Genomic DNA, 15,315 nt, shown 5'->3' with positions numbered 1-15,315 from the left:
GGGAGAAGAGCCCAGCTCCCTCCTCTCCACAACCTCCTTTCAGGTGGTTGGAGAGAGCAATGAGGTCTCCCCTCAGCCTCCTCTTCTCCAGGTTAAACACCCCCAGCTCCCTCAGCTGCTCCTCTTGTTCTCCAGCCCCTTCACCAACTTCCTTGCTCTTCTGTGGACTCGCTCCAGAGCCTCAACATCCTTCTTGTGGTGAGGGCCCAGAACTGAACAAAGGATTTGAGGTGTGGTCTGTGGTAGGGGAGGTCTGGAAGCCAGACCCTGAGCTGTTGCTAAAAACTGTGACTTGTAACTGCAGCTTGGTCTCTCAGTTCCACAAGGACCCCCTTTCCCTGCTGGATCACACAGAAACCCAGACCTGGACACCAATATTGAACTTCAAGGCCTGATCTGGATTTGGCCATGGTGTTCTACACTCCCCAGCAACAGAACGGTTTAGATGGGAGCAATGAAGGGAGATGGCTGGGAAGACAAGGGTAGAGCAGACAGAGGCATTCCGGTTCGCCACACAGAGCGAAGAAGAGCACCTGGGGCATGAAGTTCTACAGGACACCCATACGTGTAGGGTGTGGCGAAAAGCGTTAATGTGAAGGTCAAATGTTCAAGGCGATGTGTGGATCCTGTATAGCTGCATTTCTAGCATTGCATTCTTCAGAAGGGCTTTTTCTTTTTTCACTACTAAACAGCTCCTGATTTGAGTTTTTCTGCAGCCAAGTAGGTGTATTTGCTGACAACTGAGGAGCCTGGAGATGAGAAGGCTCTGAGTAGATCTCATAGCGACCTTCCAGTACCTGAAGGGGCTACAAGAAAGCTGGGGAGGGGCTGTTCACAAAGACTTGTGGTGATAGGATGAGGGGGGAATGGGTAGAGACTGGAGAGGAGCAGATTTAGGTTAGATATTAGGAAGAAATTCTTCACAATGAAGATGGGGAGGCCCTGGCCCAGGTTGCCCAGAGCTGGTGGCTGCCCCATCCCTGGAGGTGTTCAAGGCCAGGTTGGATGGGGCTTGGAGCAACTGGATCTAGTGGGAGGTGTCCCTGCCCATGGCAGGGAGGCGGAACTGGATGATCTTTAAGGTCCCTTCAAACCCAAACTATTCTATGATTCTATGGTTCCTTTGTTGGGACCTCCTTTAAAGAAGTGCAGTGATCCATTTGCACATCTTTACTTCAAGTGTAAAGGTGCTGGCAGGCCCTGCTGCTTGGCAGAGGATTTGCAGGTACCTCCCTTATTCACAAATGCAGAGGCAGCCAACCTGGCTCAGCTTAAAAACAAAGCAGAGCAGATTCACCTTCCTCCACCCAGCTCTTACCCGCTACAGTAGGGGACGCTCCCTACAGGGAGGGGAAAATCTGTTATCCCTTTTGCTCTCCGTCAGCAGGAAGGGCTCCAGATTTCATTGGAGATGCTCTGAGCAGCATGGAAACAGTACTGGTGTCACTGCATCAGTGTCACTGCCCTCACAGATCATGGTCTAGGCTTTTAGGCTCTTTCATTTCCTTGCAGACCTCCCTGGAGCAGCCTCATCACTGTGCTGTGCCACCTTCATCTCTCTGCATTTGATCATCTCTATGATCACGGAATCACAGAATGGTTTGAGTTGGAAGGGACCTTAAAGATCACCTAATTCCAACCCTGACGTGGGGCAGGGACATCTCCCACTGGGTCAGGCTGCTCAAGGCCCCATTCAACCTGGCCTTGAACCCCCTCCAGGGATGGGGCAGCCACCACTTCTCTGTGCAACCTGGGCCAGGGCCTCCCCACCCTCATCAAGAAGAATTTCCTCCTCTTCTCTAGTCTAAAACTGCCCCTCTCCAATTTAAATCCATTCCCGCTCATTCTGTCACCCCATGCCTTTGTAAAAATTCCCTCCCCAGCTTTCTTGCACTCCCCCTTTAGGTCCTGGAAGGTCACTATAAGGTCTCCTAAGAGCCTTATCTTCTCCAGAAAGTTTGCAGAAAGTCCACCTAAATGACCCAGCATGTGATGTAATCTTAATACAAACCATCTTCAACCCAAATTCCCTTCTTGGCTGAGCAGGAGAGAGCATGAGCTGTAGAACTGTGGGTGCATGATCCTGTGCTGAGCTGCCCATGCTGGGTGGGCAGATGGCTCTTAGGAATGGCGAGGCCACCCTCGTGCGGTGCTCCTCATACTCATTTTCCTATCCCTCTGCTCTGCAGAGTAGTGAGAAGTAAAACCACTGCTGGCAGAGCCTTGCCAACCACTCTGTGGTGCCTCCACTGCTTTAGGTGTGTCTGAGGGCTTGGGGGCGGCCCAGTGTGTGATAGAGATTTTGGGGTGCAGCAAATCCTGCAGCACATCCGAGCTGCTACAGCTGGTATGCGTGAGGAAGGACAGAGTTCAGTAACCCCAGCACAGCACCGAGCTCTTGCTCAAACCAGATCCCACTTGGTGCGGAGCAAAAGATGAGAAGTGACAGGCCAGCCTTGTGAGAAGTGACAGGTAATAGCCAATATCCTTGAAGAAGCAATAACACCAGGGTTCATCACACCCTGAGTCATCAGAGACAGTCTATGCATTTCCTTGTGTGCTTTCGGGAACAATACAGTTATTAACAACCCAAAGTTTCATAACATTGATCCCTTCTAAAATCTCCTTTGCCACTCTAAAGGAATAAATCATTACAAAGTGCCCATCACCTGGGCCAGGACTTCCTTCTCCTGCAAGAAGGTGCACTGGAAGCGTGGTGGTCCTGGTGCTGCTGGTAGATGCTTCAGTGCTGTGAGACCTCATCTGATGAAGACTCGAGTTGTTCTTTCCTGCGAGGCTGCTCATTTAGAAGTGGTGCAGCAGTAGCAGAAGGCATGCTTCAGGAATTTGCTGAAGGCAGACCTGGAATGAAGTTCTCCAAGGGATTTGGCAAACTCAGGCCAGCTTCGGAGCCTGCAGAGTCAAGATCTGCAATTTAGACAGAAGTAAGGTGTGTGGCTGGTTTGCCACCATAAAGCAAACGCATGCGACTCTCAAACAGTGCAGTTCAGGGAAGCTGCAAAGCAGGAACAGTGAGAGAGCCTCTCATTAGCCAAAGGAAGAAAAAAACATCAGGAATTCTAAGGATCTTCTTGGTGTGCACATCTATTTTCCTCCTGCTTGATTAGGATAGCATGGGTTGTTGTTCTTAAAACTGAACACTTGGGCTACAGCAAGCTTGAAGAAGAAATAGCTTTGTAACACACCCAAGATGTCTAAATAAAAAAGCAATAGCTGGTAGTGAAAATGTATATTATTATTAACAATAATAATAAAAACAGGCTGCCCAGGGCAATGGTGGAGTCTCCTTCCCTGGATGTGTTCAAAAAACGTGCAGACGTGGCACTTCAGGACATGGTTTATTTGGACTGGATGAGCTGTGAGGTCTTTTCCAACCTTAATGATTCTATTAAAGCAGTCTTTTTTAGTTTTTCTTCTAGCAAGGATTCATACAAGTGCAAGCCAGTCTTAATGTCAGCAGATTTAAACCCTCCATCCTGCTCCCCAGGGCATCTCAAACCATCCAGCCACGTGCAAGAGGCATTTCATTCCCCAGGTCTATCCAGCTCAGAGATTCTCTGAGGTGGTCAAAACCCTGTGACCGTCACTGGTGATGACTAAGTAAAGTTTGAGGTGAATATCACCTACCTCACTCCAACAAGCACTTGTCCACCTTGTACCTTCTCTGAAGTGACATCAAAGCTGAGGCAAAGGATTGCAGGAGTCACCAAGTCGAAACAGAGAAGGAACAAGTCAGTCAAGAGTCATGCTCTCGTTGGGCATCATTGTTTCAGTTAGAAAAGACCTTTAAGGTCATCAAGTCCAACCACTGATCCAGCCCTGCTAAACATAAATATATCTCAGGGTGACGTGTTTTATTTTAAAGTAACCAAAACTTGAAATTTCCATTTTTCCTTCCATAATAATTTTTGCAGTGAAAATTATTCCTCCTTGCAATGAATTACACAAGGAAAATGAAAGAACCCTGACAAAATGGCAACAGAGCGCTCCAAGTAACTTAAAAAACTTGTTAAACATCTCAGCTTGTGCTGAATTTCTCAATGTTACATTTCGCTCCAAACTGGAATGAAAATGGAGTTTGAAATTACAGAATTTCCAATGAAAAAGACATTTCCATCTCCACATAGGTGTATTCTTAATGCATTTGACATTTCCAACCTCAAACTTGGTTTGGTGAGTGCCAAGTATTCAAAATGCATAAAATGTATTGGATGGAGTGTAAGAGAGACAATGCTGCTTTTAAAACTGTAAAATTTAATGCATTGAGAGACACAGAATGACAGAATGGTTTGGATTGGAAAGGACCTTAAAGACCATGTAGTTCCGACTTCCTGCCATGGGCAGGGACACCTCCCACCGGAGCAGGTTTCTCAAAGCCCCCTCCAACCTGGTCTTGAAACACGCCCAGGACCTCACCTGGAACCCTGCATCTAGCTCTGGAATCCTCAGCACAGGAAAGACATGGAACTGTTGGAGCAAATTCAGAGGCCATGGAGATGATCCGAGGGCTGTCCCACCTCCCCTGTGAGGACAGGCTGAGAGAGTTGGGGTTGTTCAGCCTGGAGAAGGCTCCAGGGAGACCTTAGAGCAGCTTCCAGCACTGAAAGTGACTCCAGGAAAGCTGGGGAAGGGCTCGTGATCACAAAGGGCAGGGATAGGACAAGGGGGAACAGTTTTCAGCTGCAAGAGGGGAGATTGAGGTGAGATCTCAGGAAGAAATTTTTTGCTGTGAGGGTGGGGAGGCCCTGGCCCAGGTTGCCCAGAGCAGTGGTGGCTGCCCCATCCCTGGAGGTGTTCAAGGCCAGGTTGGATGGGGCTTGGAGACCCTGATCTAGTGGGAGGTGTCCCTGCCCATGGCAGTGAAGGTGGAACTGGATGGGCTTTGAGGTCCCTTCCAGCGCAAACCATTCTGTGACTGTATGATAACGATTCTGTTTATACTGATAACAGAAGATGGCTTCTTCCCTAGGTGTGTAAAAATGTATAAATACATGGAATTTGTACCCACTCATAATGTTGCAGGGTGAAAAGTCTCTAAACGTCTATATTTGTTGTACAATTTCTTTCACCACTTCCAGGAACGATTTGCCAGGGGGTCAAAGCTGGAGAAGACATGAGACTCGTCTGAGCCCTTGTGCAAGGAGGACATCACATACTGAGCTCTTCCAAGATGATCTTCCCTCCTTTAAACCAAGATACTGAAATTGCACTGTTGAGGTGGGTGTGTTCAGTGTCTTGAAAACAAGTGGATCTCCTGCAAACAGAAAAACAAAACACTAAGAACAAAGAAATAAATAAATAAACCAAAACCCCAAACCAAAATCGCCTTTCTCCTCAGATGGGCTTGGGGCTTCCGTAACCAGTAGATTGGCAGGGAGGAAAACAGAGTTTGAAATGAGTTGTCAGTCCTGGGGCGTGCGTGTGGATTTCCCTTTGAGAACTGAAATCTCCAGGGACTGTCTAGGAAATTTGGGTTTATATGTTTTGGTCTAACTCGTAACATCTTTCTCATGTCATCCCCACTGTCACAGTCTTTATCCATCACTTTGGAGCTCTGGAGCAAACCCACTCACGCGGAGAGAAAGGACTTCTCGTTGCTGTTCATGCTCTACCTCAGCACATTTGGTTTGGGGAACACCCGTTTCAGAGCTCTGCTGGGATTCCAGCTCCAGGCCAGGTGGCTCTGGAAGGGAAGCGGAACTTCAACCACCTGTGGATTCCTTCTGCCTTCACAGCAGGGGAGGAATGGAAACGTCCAGGTAGCAGTGACATCACTCACAGTGCTGCGAGTGCCTGCAGCTCAGTCATGCATGCGCCAGCCGAGTTGGCTCCCCACGCAGCTGCTCTGAGCCGGAGCACCTTTTAAATGCAGAACGTATTTCCAATTAAACACTCATAGAATCATAGAATGGTTTGAGTTGGGAGGGACTTTAAAACTCATCCAGTTCCAATCCCCCTGCCATGGACAGGGACACCTCCCACTGGATCAGGGGCTCCAAGCCCCATCCCACCTGTCCTTGAACACCTCCAGGGATGGGGCAGCCAACACTGCTCTAGGCAACCTGGGCCCCAACTTCCCCATCCTCATTGCGAAGAATTTCCTCCTAATAACTAGTCTAAATCTGCCTCCTTCCAATTTAAAACCATTCCCCCACGTCCCATCATCCATGCCTTTATAAAAGATCCCTCCCCAGCTTTCTTGTAGCCCCTTCAGGTACTGGAAGGTCACTATAAGGTCTCCTCAGAGCCTTCTCTTCTCCAGGCTGAACAACCCAAACTCTTTCAGCCTATTCATAGCCATATATCTGGGACTATCCAAAATTCACTCAGATCTAAGCAATTTTCTGTAAGCCATCATTTTCTGGCATCCACTGTTTGCTGCCTTTATAAAGCACTACTAAATATAAGCAACAACCCTGGCTCTTGCACAAATCATTTGGATACAGAGCGGCTCATCTTGTCCCATGCTGAAAGTTTGCCTCCTACTCCTATATTTTGGGCTTTAGCTCTTGATTTCAAGTACGGAAAAGGGGCTCCAGGAAAGCTGGAGTAGAGGATCTTGATCAGGGAGCACAGGGAGAGATGAGGGGGATTCAGCTGACATGGGGGCGATTGAGATGAGATCTGAGGAAGAAATGTTTTGCTGTGAGGATGGGGAAGCTCTGGCCCAGGTTGCCTTGAGAAGTTGTGGTTGCCCCATCCCTGGAGGGGTTCAAGGCCAGGTTGGATGGGGCTTGGAGCAACCCGATCCAGTGGGGGGTGACACTGCCCATGGCAGGGGGCTGGAAACTGGATGGGCTCTGAGGTCCCTTCCAACCTAAGCCATTCCAAGAGTCTATGAAAGATTTCTAATCAATAAGAAAACTTTTCGCAGCAAAGCTATTTAAGCACACAGCTTGGGCACTACCACAACCCTCTAATCTGAGCAGCTTTGAGCCTCCATCTCCTCACCAGAGGTCCTAGGGGTAGCAAAAGCCTCAACAACTTGCAATCTGTTTACTTTGCTGGTGTGGGAGGCTTTTGGATGTCACTGAGACAAAGTGAGCAAACAGGAGCGTAACCAGCGACTCTGCCAGCTGGCTCTCAGCTGCTCCTTCCTCCTTGGATCCGGCTGTCACGGCTGCAAGCTGGGACTTGCCCGAGAACAATAGCCAAGCTCAGCAGTGCTGGTAGCTCTGTTTGACGAGGGATAAGGTCTCTGTATCTTTGGGGTGGTTTCGGGGGTGAGGCTTGAAGTTGAAAGGCTCATCTGTGTGGCCCTTCACCCGCTTGGTCCGTTGTTTTTGTTTTCAAGGAGGATGTATTAACTGCACGGCAGCTTCAGATGGAAGAGCAGCGACACTTTTCCCAGGGTGAGCCCCTGCTAGCAGTGAGGGTGCCAGGACAGCATCGCAACTGCAAAGCAAACCACGGCATTGATAGGAGACAAGGGCCAGGGGGCGCAGGCTGAGTCAGGAACGAGAGACAGCGAGGCTGGGAGAAAGGGTTTGTGGAAGGTCAGGTCACTTGGTCTATTCAGCCCAGAAAAAAGTCTGAAGGGAGACCTCATAGAAGTTTACTGTTTCCTCACAAGGAGAGGAGGAGGAGCAGGCACTGAGCTCTTCCTTCTGGTAACCAACAACAGGACATGAAGGAATGGTAGGAAGATGCCAGGGAAGCTGGACATCAGGTAAAGGCTCTTCACCCAGAGGATGGTGGAGCCCTGGAACAGCTCCCAGGGAAGCAGTCACGGCCCCAAGCTTAACAATATTCCAGAAGCATTTGGTCAATGCCCTCAGCCCCACGGTGTGAATGTTGGGGTTGTCCTGTGCAAGGACAGCAGTTGGACTCAATGGTCCTCATGGGTCCCTTCCAACCCACGACATCCAGTGATTCTCTGAAGTCTTGGGTCTTCACAGAACAGGAGAGGAGTTGTAAGAGGATGTGTGTGTAAGGCTGATCTCCCAGTGGAAGTCTAGACAGGAAAATGGTGGGAAGCCCTGGCACAGAATCATAGAATCATGGAAGGGTTTGGGTTGGAAGACACATTAAAGATCATCCACTTCTGAATCCTCTGCCAGGGAGAGGTCATCTTGCATTTGCGTTCCTAAGGGATGTGAAGGAAGAGGAGCAGAATGCAATGAGAATGAAGCATCAACTGAGCAAGGACAGCATGAAAAACCATCAGAGACATCACCATTATGAAACTTCATGATGCCAAGCCGAAGTGGACAACATCCAGCTCCAGGGGAGGCAGGCACAGGGCTGTCACCCAGTGTTGAACATGGTCGAGGGTAGCCCCACCTGCAGGAACGCCAGCTCACGCTACAGCCCTTCCTACCCCACAGAACAGCCTGTGCTGGTCAGGATACTGTTTTTCCTTATAGTTAATACCAGAATTAGGAGATGATATTATCCAAGAAGTTCCACTATTTAAATTGAAAAACAAGAATGAAGTCTGAATGAATCACTTCCTTAGCTGAGTGGGTTGCTAGCAAAGAATTGGCAGAGCAGAAGGCTTCCAGTTTAGGGAACACCACAGAACTTAGCTTGCCCTACTCTGAATAACTGAACTGACATGATCAGATCACCTTTTTGATGGTCTAATCGAGTTATGGTAACTTATAAAAGCTTTTCTCAGTATGGCTAATTAATTTTCTGTTTGTATTTAGCCAAGCAGATCAGGGTGCAGATAAAGAAAATGTTTCATCCTCTTCACGTGCTTTCTTTAATGAATATAAACATCTAAGGTCTCCAAGAAGACTTTATAGCAGCCTTTCAGGACTGAAAGGGGCTCCAGGAAAGCTGAGGAGGGGCTCTTGATCAGGGAGTTCAGGGATAGGATGAGGCGGAACGGTTTTCAGGTGAAAGAGGGGAGATTGAGATGAGACCTTGGGGAGAAATGTTTCCCAGTGAGGGTGGAGAGGCCCTGGCCCAGGTTGCCCAGAGCAGTGGTGGCTGCCTCATCCCTGGAGGGGTTCAAGGCCAGGTTGGATGGGGCTTGGAGCCCCTGATCCAGTGGGAGATGTCCCTGCCCCTGGGAGGGAAGCGGGATTGGATGGACTTTAAGGTCCTTTCCAACCCATTCCAGGATTCTATGATAACAAAAGCTCAGCAAGGAATTTTTACACCAATTATTAATGGTTCAGCTCAGTTTCTACCCTACCGGCAACTTACTCAGCATCCTGTCCTGGTAAGCTCCTGTGAAATTTTGTAGTCGATATTTATCAGCTCGGCTCCTGGGCAGGCTGAGCAGCTGACAGAGAGACGCTGCCTTTGGCCTTTCTGGGACCGGTGCTGGTTTCTTTATCCTGAGGGATAAGCTCCTAAGCTCTGGGTGATGAGAGCTGAACATCATCACTCCAAACTCGAACTCTTCTCACCCACTTCCCCGACCAACTCCCGATCCGCAGCACAGTGGGGGCTCCACTGCTGCCCCCCGGCGGCCAAACCGCGGTACTGCAGCCAGGCACCACCTTTTCGTAGAATAACCAGGTTGGAAGACACCCATCGCATCATCGAGTCCAACCATTCCAATCAAACACTAAACCATGTCCCTCAGCGCCTCGTCCACCCGTCCCTTAAACACCTCCAGGGAAGGTGACTCAACCACCTCCCTGGGCAGCCTCTGACAGTGCCCAATGACCCTTTCTGTGAAAAATCTTTTCCTAATGTCCAGCCTGAACCTCCCCTGGTGGAGCTTGAGGCCATTCCCTCTCATCCTGTCCCCTGTCACTTGGGAGAAGAGCCCAGCTCCCTCCTCTCCACAACCTCCTCTCAGGTAGTTGGAGAGCCTCCTCTTCTCCAGCCTAAGCACCTCCAGCTCTCTCAGCCACTCCTCTTGTTCTCCAGCCCCCTCACCAGCTTCGTTGCTCTTCTCTGGACTCGCTCCAGAGCCTCAACATCCTTCTTGTGGTGAGGGGCCCAGAACTGAACACAGGATTCGAGGAGCGGTCTCACCAGTGCCATGTACAGAGGGAGAAGAACCTCCCCGGACCTGCTGCTCACACCGTTTCTGATCCAAGCCAAGATGCCATTGGCCTTCTTGGCCACCTGGGCCACTGCTGGATCATGTTCAGTCGCTGTCGACCAGCACCCCCAGGTCCCTCTCCTCCAGGCACTTTCCAGCCAGACTTCTCCTAGTCTGTAGCTGCCCAGGGTTGTTGTGCCCCAAGTGCAGGACCCGGCCTTTGACCTTGTTATGCCTCATCCCATTTGACTCAGCCCAGCGGTCCAGCCTGTTCAGATCCCTTTGGATCCTCCTGACCCTCCAGCAGATCGACACTTCCACCCAGCTTAGTGTCGTCCGCAAACTTGCTAAGGGTGCACTCGATGCCTTCATCCAGATCACTGATAAAGACTTTGAACAGGGCTGGACCGAGCACTGAGCCCTGGGGACACCACTTGTCACTGGCCTCCAGCTGGAGTTAACTCCATTTCCCACCACTCTCTGTCCCTGGCCATCCAACCAGTTTTCCACTCAGAAGAGTGTGCAGCTGTCCAGGCCAGAGGCTGACAGTTTCTGAAGCAGAATGCTGTGAGAAACTGTGTCAAAGGCTTTACTGAAGTCCAGAAAGACCACATCCACAGCCTTTTGAGGGTGATGCCCCCATTTCCCTTGGGTTTTTCCCTCGTTTTGTACCTTTTTAGGGTTAAAAAAGAGAATGTGTCTAAGGTGATGATATCATTCGGGACACCCCAACGTCACTGGCTCTCTGTGTGTGTTGAAGCAGAGGAAGAGCAGGTGAGTGGGCGATGGGGTGGTCCCTTCAAAAAAGGGGAGGTCACAACCAAAAACCAGCCTGGAAATTCATGAGGAGGGGATTAAAAAATATAAAAAACAGTAAATACAGGTATGAAGAATTGAAAAAGAAAAAAACAACCTCTCATTCTAATATATATATAAAAATGGAGGCTGGCACAAGCGGTTCTTCCTGACATTCCCAGGGGTTCTTCCTAGACATAAGGAAGAATTTCTTCACCATGAGAATGAGGAGGCCCTGAAACAGGTTGTCTAGGGAGGTTGTGGCTGCCCCATCCCTGGAGGGGTTCAAGGCCAGGTTGGATGGGCCTTGGGCAGCCTGATCCAGTGGGAGGTGTCCCTGCCCATGGCAGGGGTTGGAACTAGATGATGTTTAAGGTCCCTTCCAACCCAAACTATTCTATGATTACATCCGCAACGTGGCTGTGGAAAAGAAGTCGTGTCTACTCCAGCTTTGAGCCCACGACAAACAGTTCCAGGAGCTGGTAGAACAAACTGTACAACATATCATAGAATGGGTTGGGTTGGAAGGGACCCTAAAGTCCATCCATTTCCACTTCCCTCCCTTGGGCAGGGACACCTCCCACTGGATCAGGGGCTCCAAGCCCCATCCAACCTGGCCTTGAACCCCTCCAGGGATGGAGCAGCCACCACTGCTCTGGGCAACCTGGGCCAGGGCCTCCTCACCCTCATCACTGACAATGAACCAGCGTATTTAACGGGCAAATATTCATAGGGAAGAAATTAATTCCCCATCATCATGAGTTAAATTCTCTGCTGCGGAGTCAGCAGTCCCTCAGCATACTGAAGGTGACAACAGCTTTCAATGTCAATGCCTTTTTGCAGCCTCCAAACTGTTTAAGGCTTGTTTAAGAGCTCGGTTGTTGTATTCGGTCGTTGGTGCTGCCATGTTTGACAGTCTGAGGAATGCGCGTGTGCAGGGTGTGTGAGGTGTGGAGGGGGAACATGCAGCCCAGGGAGCCTTCCTGCGATCTTCTCACCCACACAGTGTCTCAGTGGGAGCTGACAGGAGTTTAACTAGAAAGCAAAGGAGAATGACAGCTCAATCCCAGCTACAGCCCTTCCCCGCTTCAACAGCAAAGCCCTGCACTCAGATTCCCAGAGCGCCACCAGATACATCGTTATCAGCTCCAATTAAACACAGCTCTCCAACTTGCTCACTGCTTGCTCGGATTCCAAGAGCCCTGCAGTGGCCTATTGCATTCCAGGGTCTGTTCCCTCAAAACGCAAGGAAAAAGTCACCATTCCTGGAGAACAAGTGGCATCTCCAGCACCCAGGAGCAGAGCTGGCATCAAAACCAAGCACCAGGTGTGAAGCTGGGGACACTTGGATCCAGCTTCATTGGATCTGCTTCCGTATAGAGGAGAAAAGGCATTCTGCATGCAGATCGGAGGGACTGTCGAAGCAAGCTTATACACCAGCAGTGAAACAACCTCCACACACACCTGAGGAGATATTTAGCTATTTGGGTGCTTACAGGGGAGACAGGGTGAGCTGGAGCGAGGAAAAATAGACAGCCAAGGAGCTGAGAACCAAGCACAAGGGCTGATAAAGGGTCACCACATCCACAGGGAAGGCAGATGTGACTCAACCACTGCTCTAGCAAGCGCAGGTCTGCAGCTGGCAGGCAGAGGCAGCAGAGATCCCAGACTCTTTGCAGGGTGGCCAAGCTCCCTGTTCTCCACCAGTCGCAAAGGGGCAGCTGCAAGGATGTGGTGAAAACTCATCACTTGCAGTAACAAATAGATGTGTGCAGCACACAGCTGGGAATTTTCCCTCTCTGCCGCCGCTCCTCTCCTCAGTGCTCACCTGCATCTCTGCTCCGATGTAAAATTCCCCTGTGCTGCCTGTGTGGGAGCTGGTGCAGTGTTTCAGTGTCCTGCTTTGTACTTGCTGCCTGCATCCATCATCACCACAGCTCATCTTCGTGTCCATGGTCATGGAGACACCACGGGTTTCCTCAGCCGAGGAGGTGGCATTGTTTGGGGTGCTGTCGGCACAGCCGTTGTATCTGCTGCATGCACGTTTGCTCCCCAGAAAACAGGGGTTGGCAGAGCTAAAGGGTAAAATCCTGGAGCAACCAAGCTGGCCCGAAGCACTTGCCCAACTTCTGCTCACACCACGGTGCTCCTACTGTTCTTCCTGGGATTTCCAACATCCTTGGCTTCTGTTATTTCAATTTTTATTGCTTATTATTTACTGCAAAACATCCAGAATAAAAATTTAATTAACAGTAACTAGAACAATCACCGTGAGTAAATAACACCTGGACTCCTGCTATTCCACAAAGCTCGACGAATTACTCCTAGTTTATATTACAAAATTATAAGCTGCAATATATAAATAATAGAGCACTAATTGGGATTAATATCCATAGTGAGAGAGCTCTGGTGAGTATTAAAAGGAAAAATTAATCACAAGCGCTCATTAAACCCACTGAGTGGTAAAGTGATAGCTCAAACAATAAAGTGCAAACAAATACAAGAAATATACTTAGGGATGAGTCATGACTAAATTTAATCATAGCTGTCACTTAACGAACCCAGCAGTAATTATTCCCAATGGGCATTGTCAATAAAAAAAATAATAAATTTAGCAATCCTTTTTTAAGCCATAACGATGGAAAATGGGAGTTGTCAAAAGCTAAAGGTAAACGTAGCCGTTATTAAATAAATTTCAGGCATTAATGACTCCCAATTGGAAACAAAATAAGAACATTTGAGATTTTAAAAGGAAAACAGAATTGGGAGGGTGTTTGTGCTCCACCATCCTCTGGGTGAAGAACCTTTTCCTCATGTCCAACCTAACCCTCCCCTGGGCCATCTTCCTGCCATTCCCTTGTCTCCTACCACGCGTCACCAGAGAGAAGAGCTAAAGGGTTTAGATTCAGAATAAATTGAGAAAATTAACAGCACGTTGTTTAAACGGAGCCATTGGGTAAGCCCAGGGATCAATGACTCCTAAAGCAAAGCTAAACCAAAAATCAAACCTGATGAATAAACAGGTAAATTGAATTTTGAAAGTGTTTAGAACACAAACTGGGCCTCCTCAGTGCCTCTGACTTATTGAACACCAGCAACGTTAAATTTATGCATTAATGATGCCACAGTGACAATATCACAATGAAAATTCCCAGATGGGAAGCAGAAATGGAAGCACTGGGGGGCACTGACTATAAAACCACCTGACTGGCTCCACATGGATGACAGGCTCCCAATTTCCACTCCCGAGGGGCAACTTACCTTTCCTGTTACCTCAGCTTGCAGCTCCTTTGCCTTTTCCAGCGTCCGTGGAGAGCTGGGATCCCCCCTGGGTGCCAGCGCCAGCTCCGCAGGGTAGGGGATGATGGAAAACCAGCCCCACATGGTCCCCTCAGGAATCACAGAATCCCTAGGTTGGAAAAGACCTTTGAAATCATCAAGCTGAACTATCCCTGTCCACTAGTAAGTCATACCCCTGAGTTCCTCATCTGCCAGCCTTTTAAATACCTCCAGGTATGGTGACTCCACCACCCCCCTGGGCAGCCTCTGCCAGTGCCTGAGAACACTTTTGGTGAAGAAATTTTTCCTAATAATCAATCTGAACCTGTCCTGGTGCAACTTGAGGCCATTTCCTCTCATCCTATCCCTTGCTGCTTGAAAGAAGAGCCCAACACCTGCTTCACCGCACCCTCCTTTCAGGCAGTTGTAGACAGTGATGAGGTCTCCTCTCAGCCTCCTTCTCTCTAGGCTAATCATAGAATCACTAGGTTGCAAAGGACTCACTGGATCATTGAGTCCAACCATTCCCATCCATCACTAAACCATGGCCCTCAGCGCGCCGTCCACCCGTGCCTTAAACACCTCCAGGGAAGACGACTCAACCCCCTCCCTGGGCAGCCTCTGCCAGTGCTCAGTGACCCCTTCCGTGAAAAATTATTTCCTAATGTCCAGCCTGAACCTTCCCTGGTGGAGCTTGAGGCCATTCCCTCTCGTCCAGCTCCCTCCTCTCCACAACCTCCTTTCAGGTAGTTGTAGAGAGCAATGAGGTCTCCAATCGATCCCCGCTCCCCCAGCCGCTCCTCATAACCCTTCTTCTCCGGTTTCGTTCCCTTCTCTGGACGCGCTCCAGCCCCTCAGAGTTCTTGCTGTAGTGAGGGGCTCAAAACTGAGTCCAGGATTCGAGGGGCGGCCTCACCAGTACCGAGTCCAGGGGCACGATCGCTTCGCCGCTCCTGCTGGCCACGCTGTTTCTGATCCAAGCCAAGACGCCACTGGCCTTCCTGGCCACCTGGCCCCCTGCTCGCTCATGTTCAGCCGCTGCTGACCAGCAATCTCGGTTCTTTCTCTGCCACGCAGCTCTCCAGCCACGAGAGGAGGCGCCACAGCGCACTCGCCGCCACCCGGAGGGAGAGCGGCCATAGCCGTCCGCCGGACCGGAAGTGCCGCTCAGTCCTCTGGGATCCGCGCTCTACGATTGGGCGGTGCCGCTCAGTCCTCCAGGGCGCGCGCTCTTTGGTAACCCAGCACCGCTCAGCCCTCCGGGACCGAAC

General features: G+C 49.8%; 1 long non-coding RNA gene across 1 annotated transcript; it reads right to left on the bottom strand.

The window, feature by feature from the left end:
- Window positions 1-3,822: 3,822 nt before the first annotated feature.
- Window positions 3,823-14,164, bottom strand: LOC138731930 (uncharacterized). The gene is made up of 3 exons (XR_011339229.1): window positions 14,027-14,164; window positions 12,594-12,983; window positions 3,823-5,275 (listed from the first exon to the last, which is right to left on the bottom strand). It is a non-coding gene; the product is annotated as an uncharacterized lncRNA (long non-coding RNA).
- Window positions 14,165-15,315: the final 1,151 nt, after the last annotated feature.

This window comes from Phaenicophaeus curvirostris, chromosome 28 (assembly GCF_032191515.1).
Source record: "Phaenicophaeus curvirostris isolate KB17595 chromosome 28, BPBGC_Pcur_1.0, whole genome shotgun sequence".
NCBI classification, from domain to species: domain Eukaryota; kingdom Metazoa; phylum Chordata; class Aves; order Cuculiformes; family Cuculidae; genus Phaenicophaeus; species Phaenicophaeus curvirostris.
The sequence above is the reverse complement of the archived record's forward strand: the minus strand, read 5'-3'. Positions and strand labels throughout refer to the sequence as shown.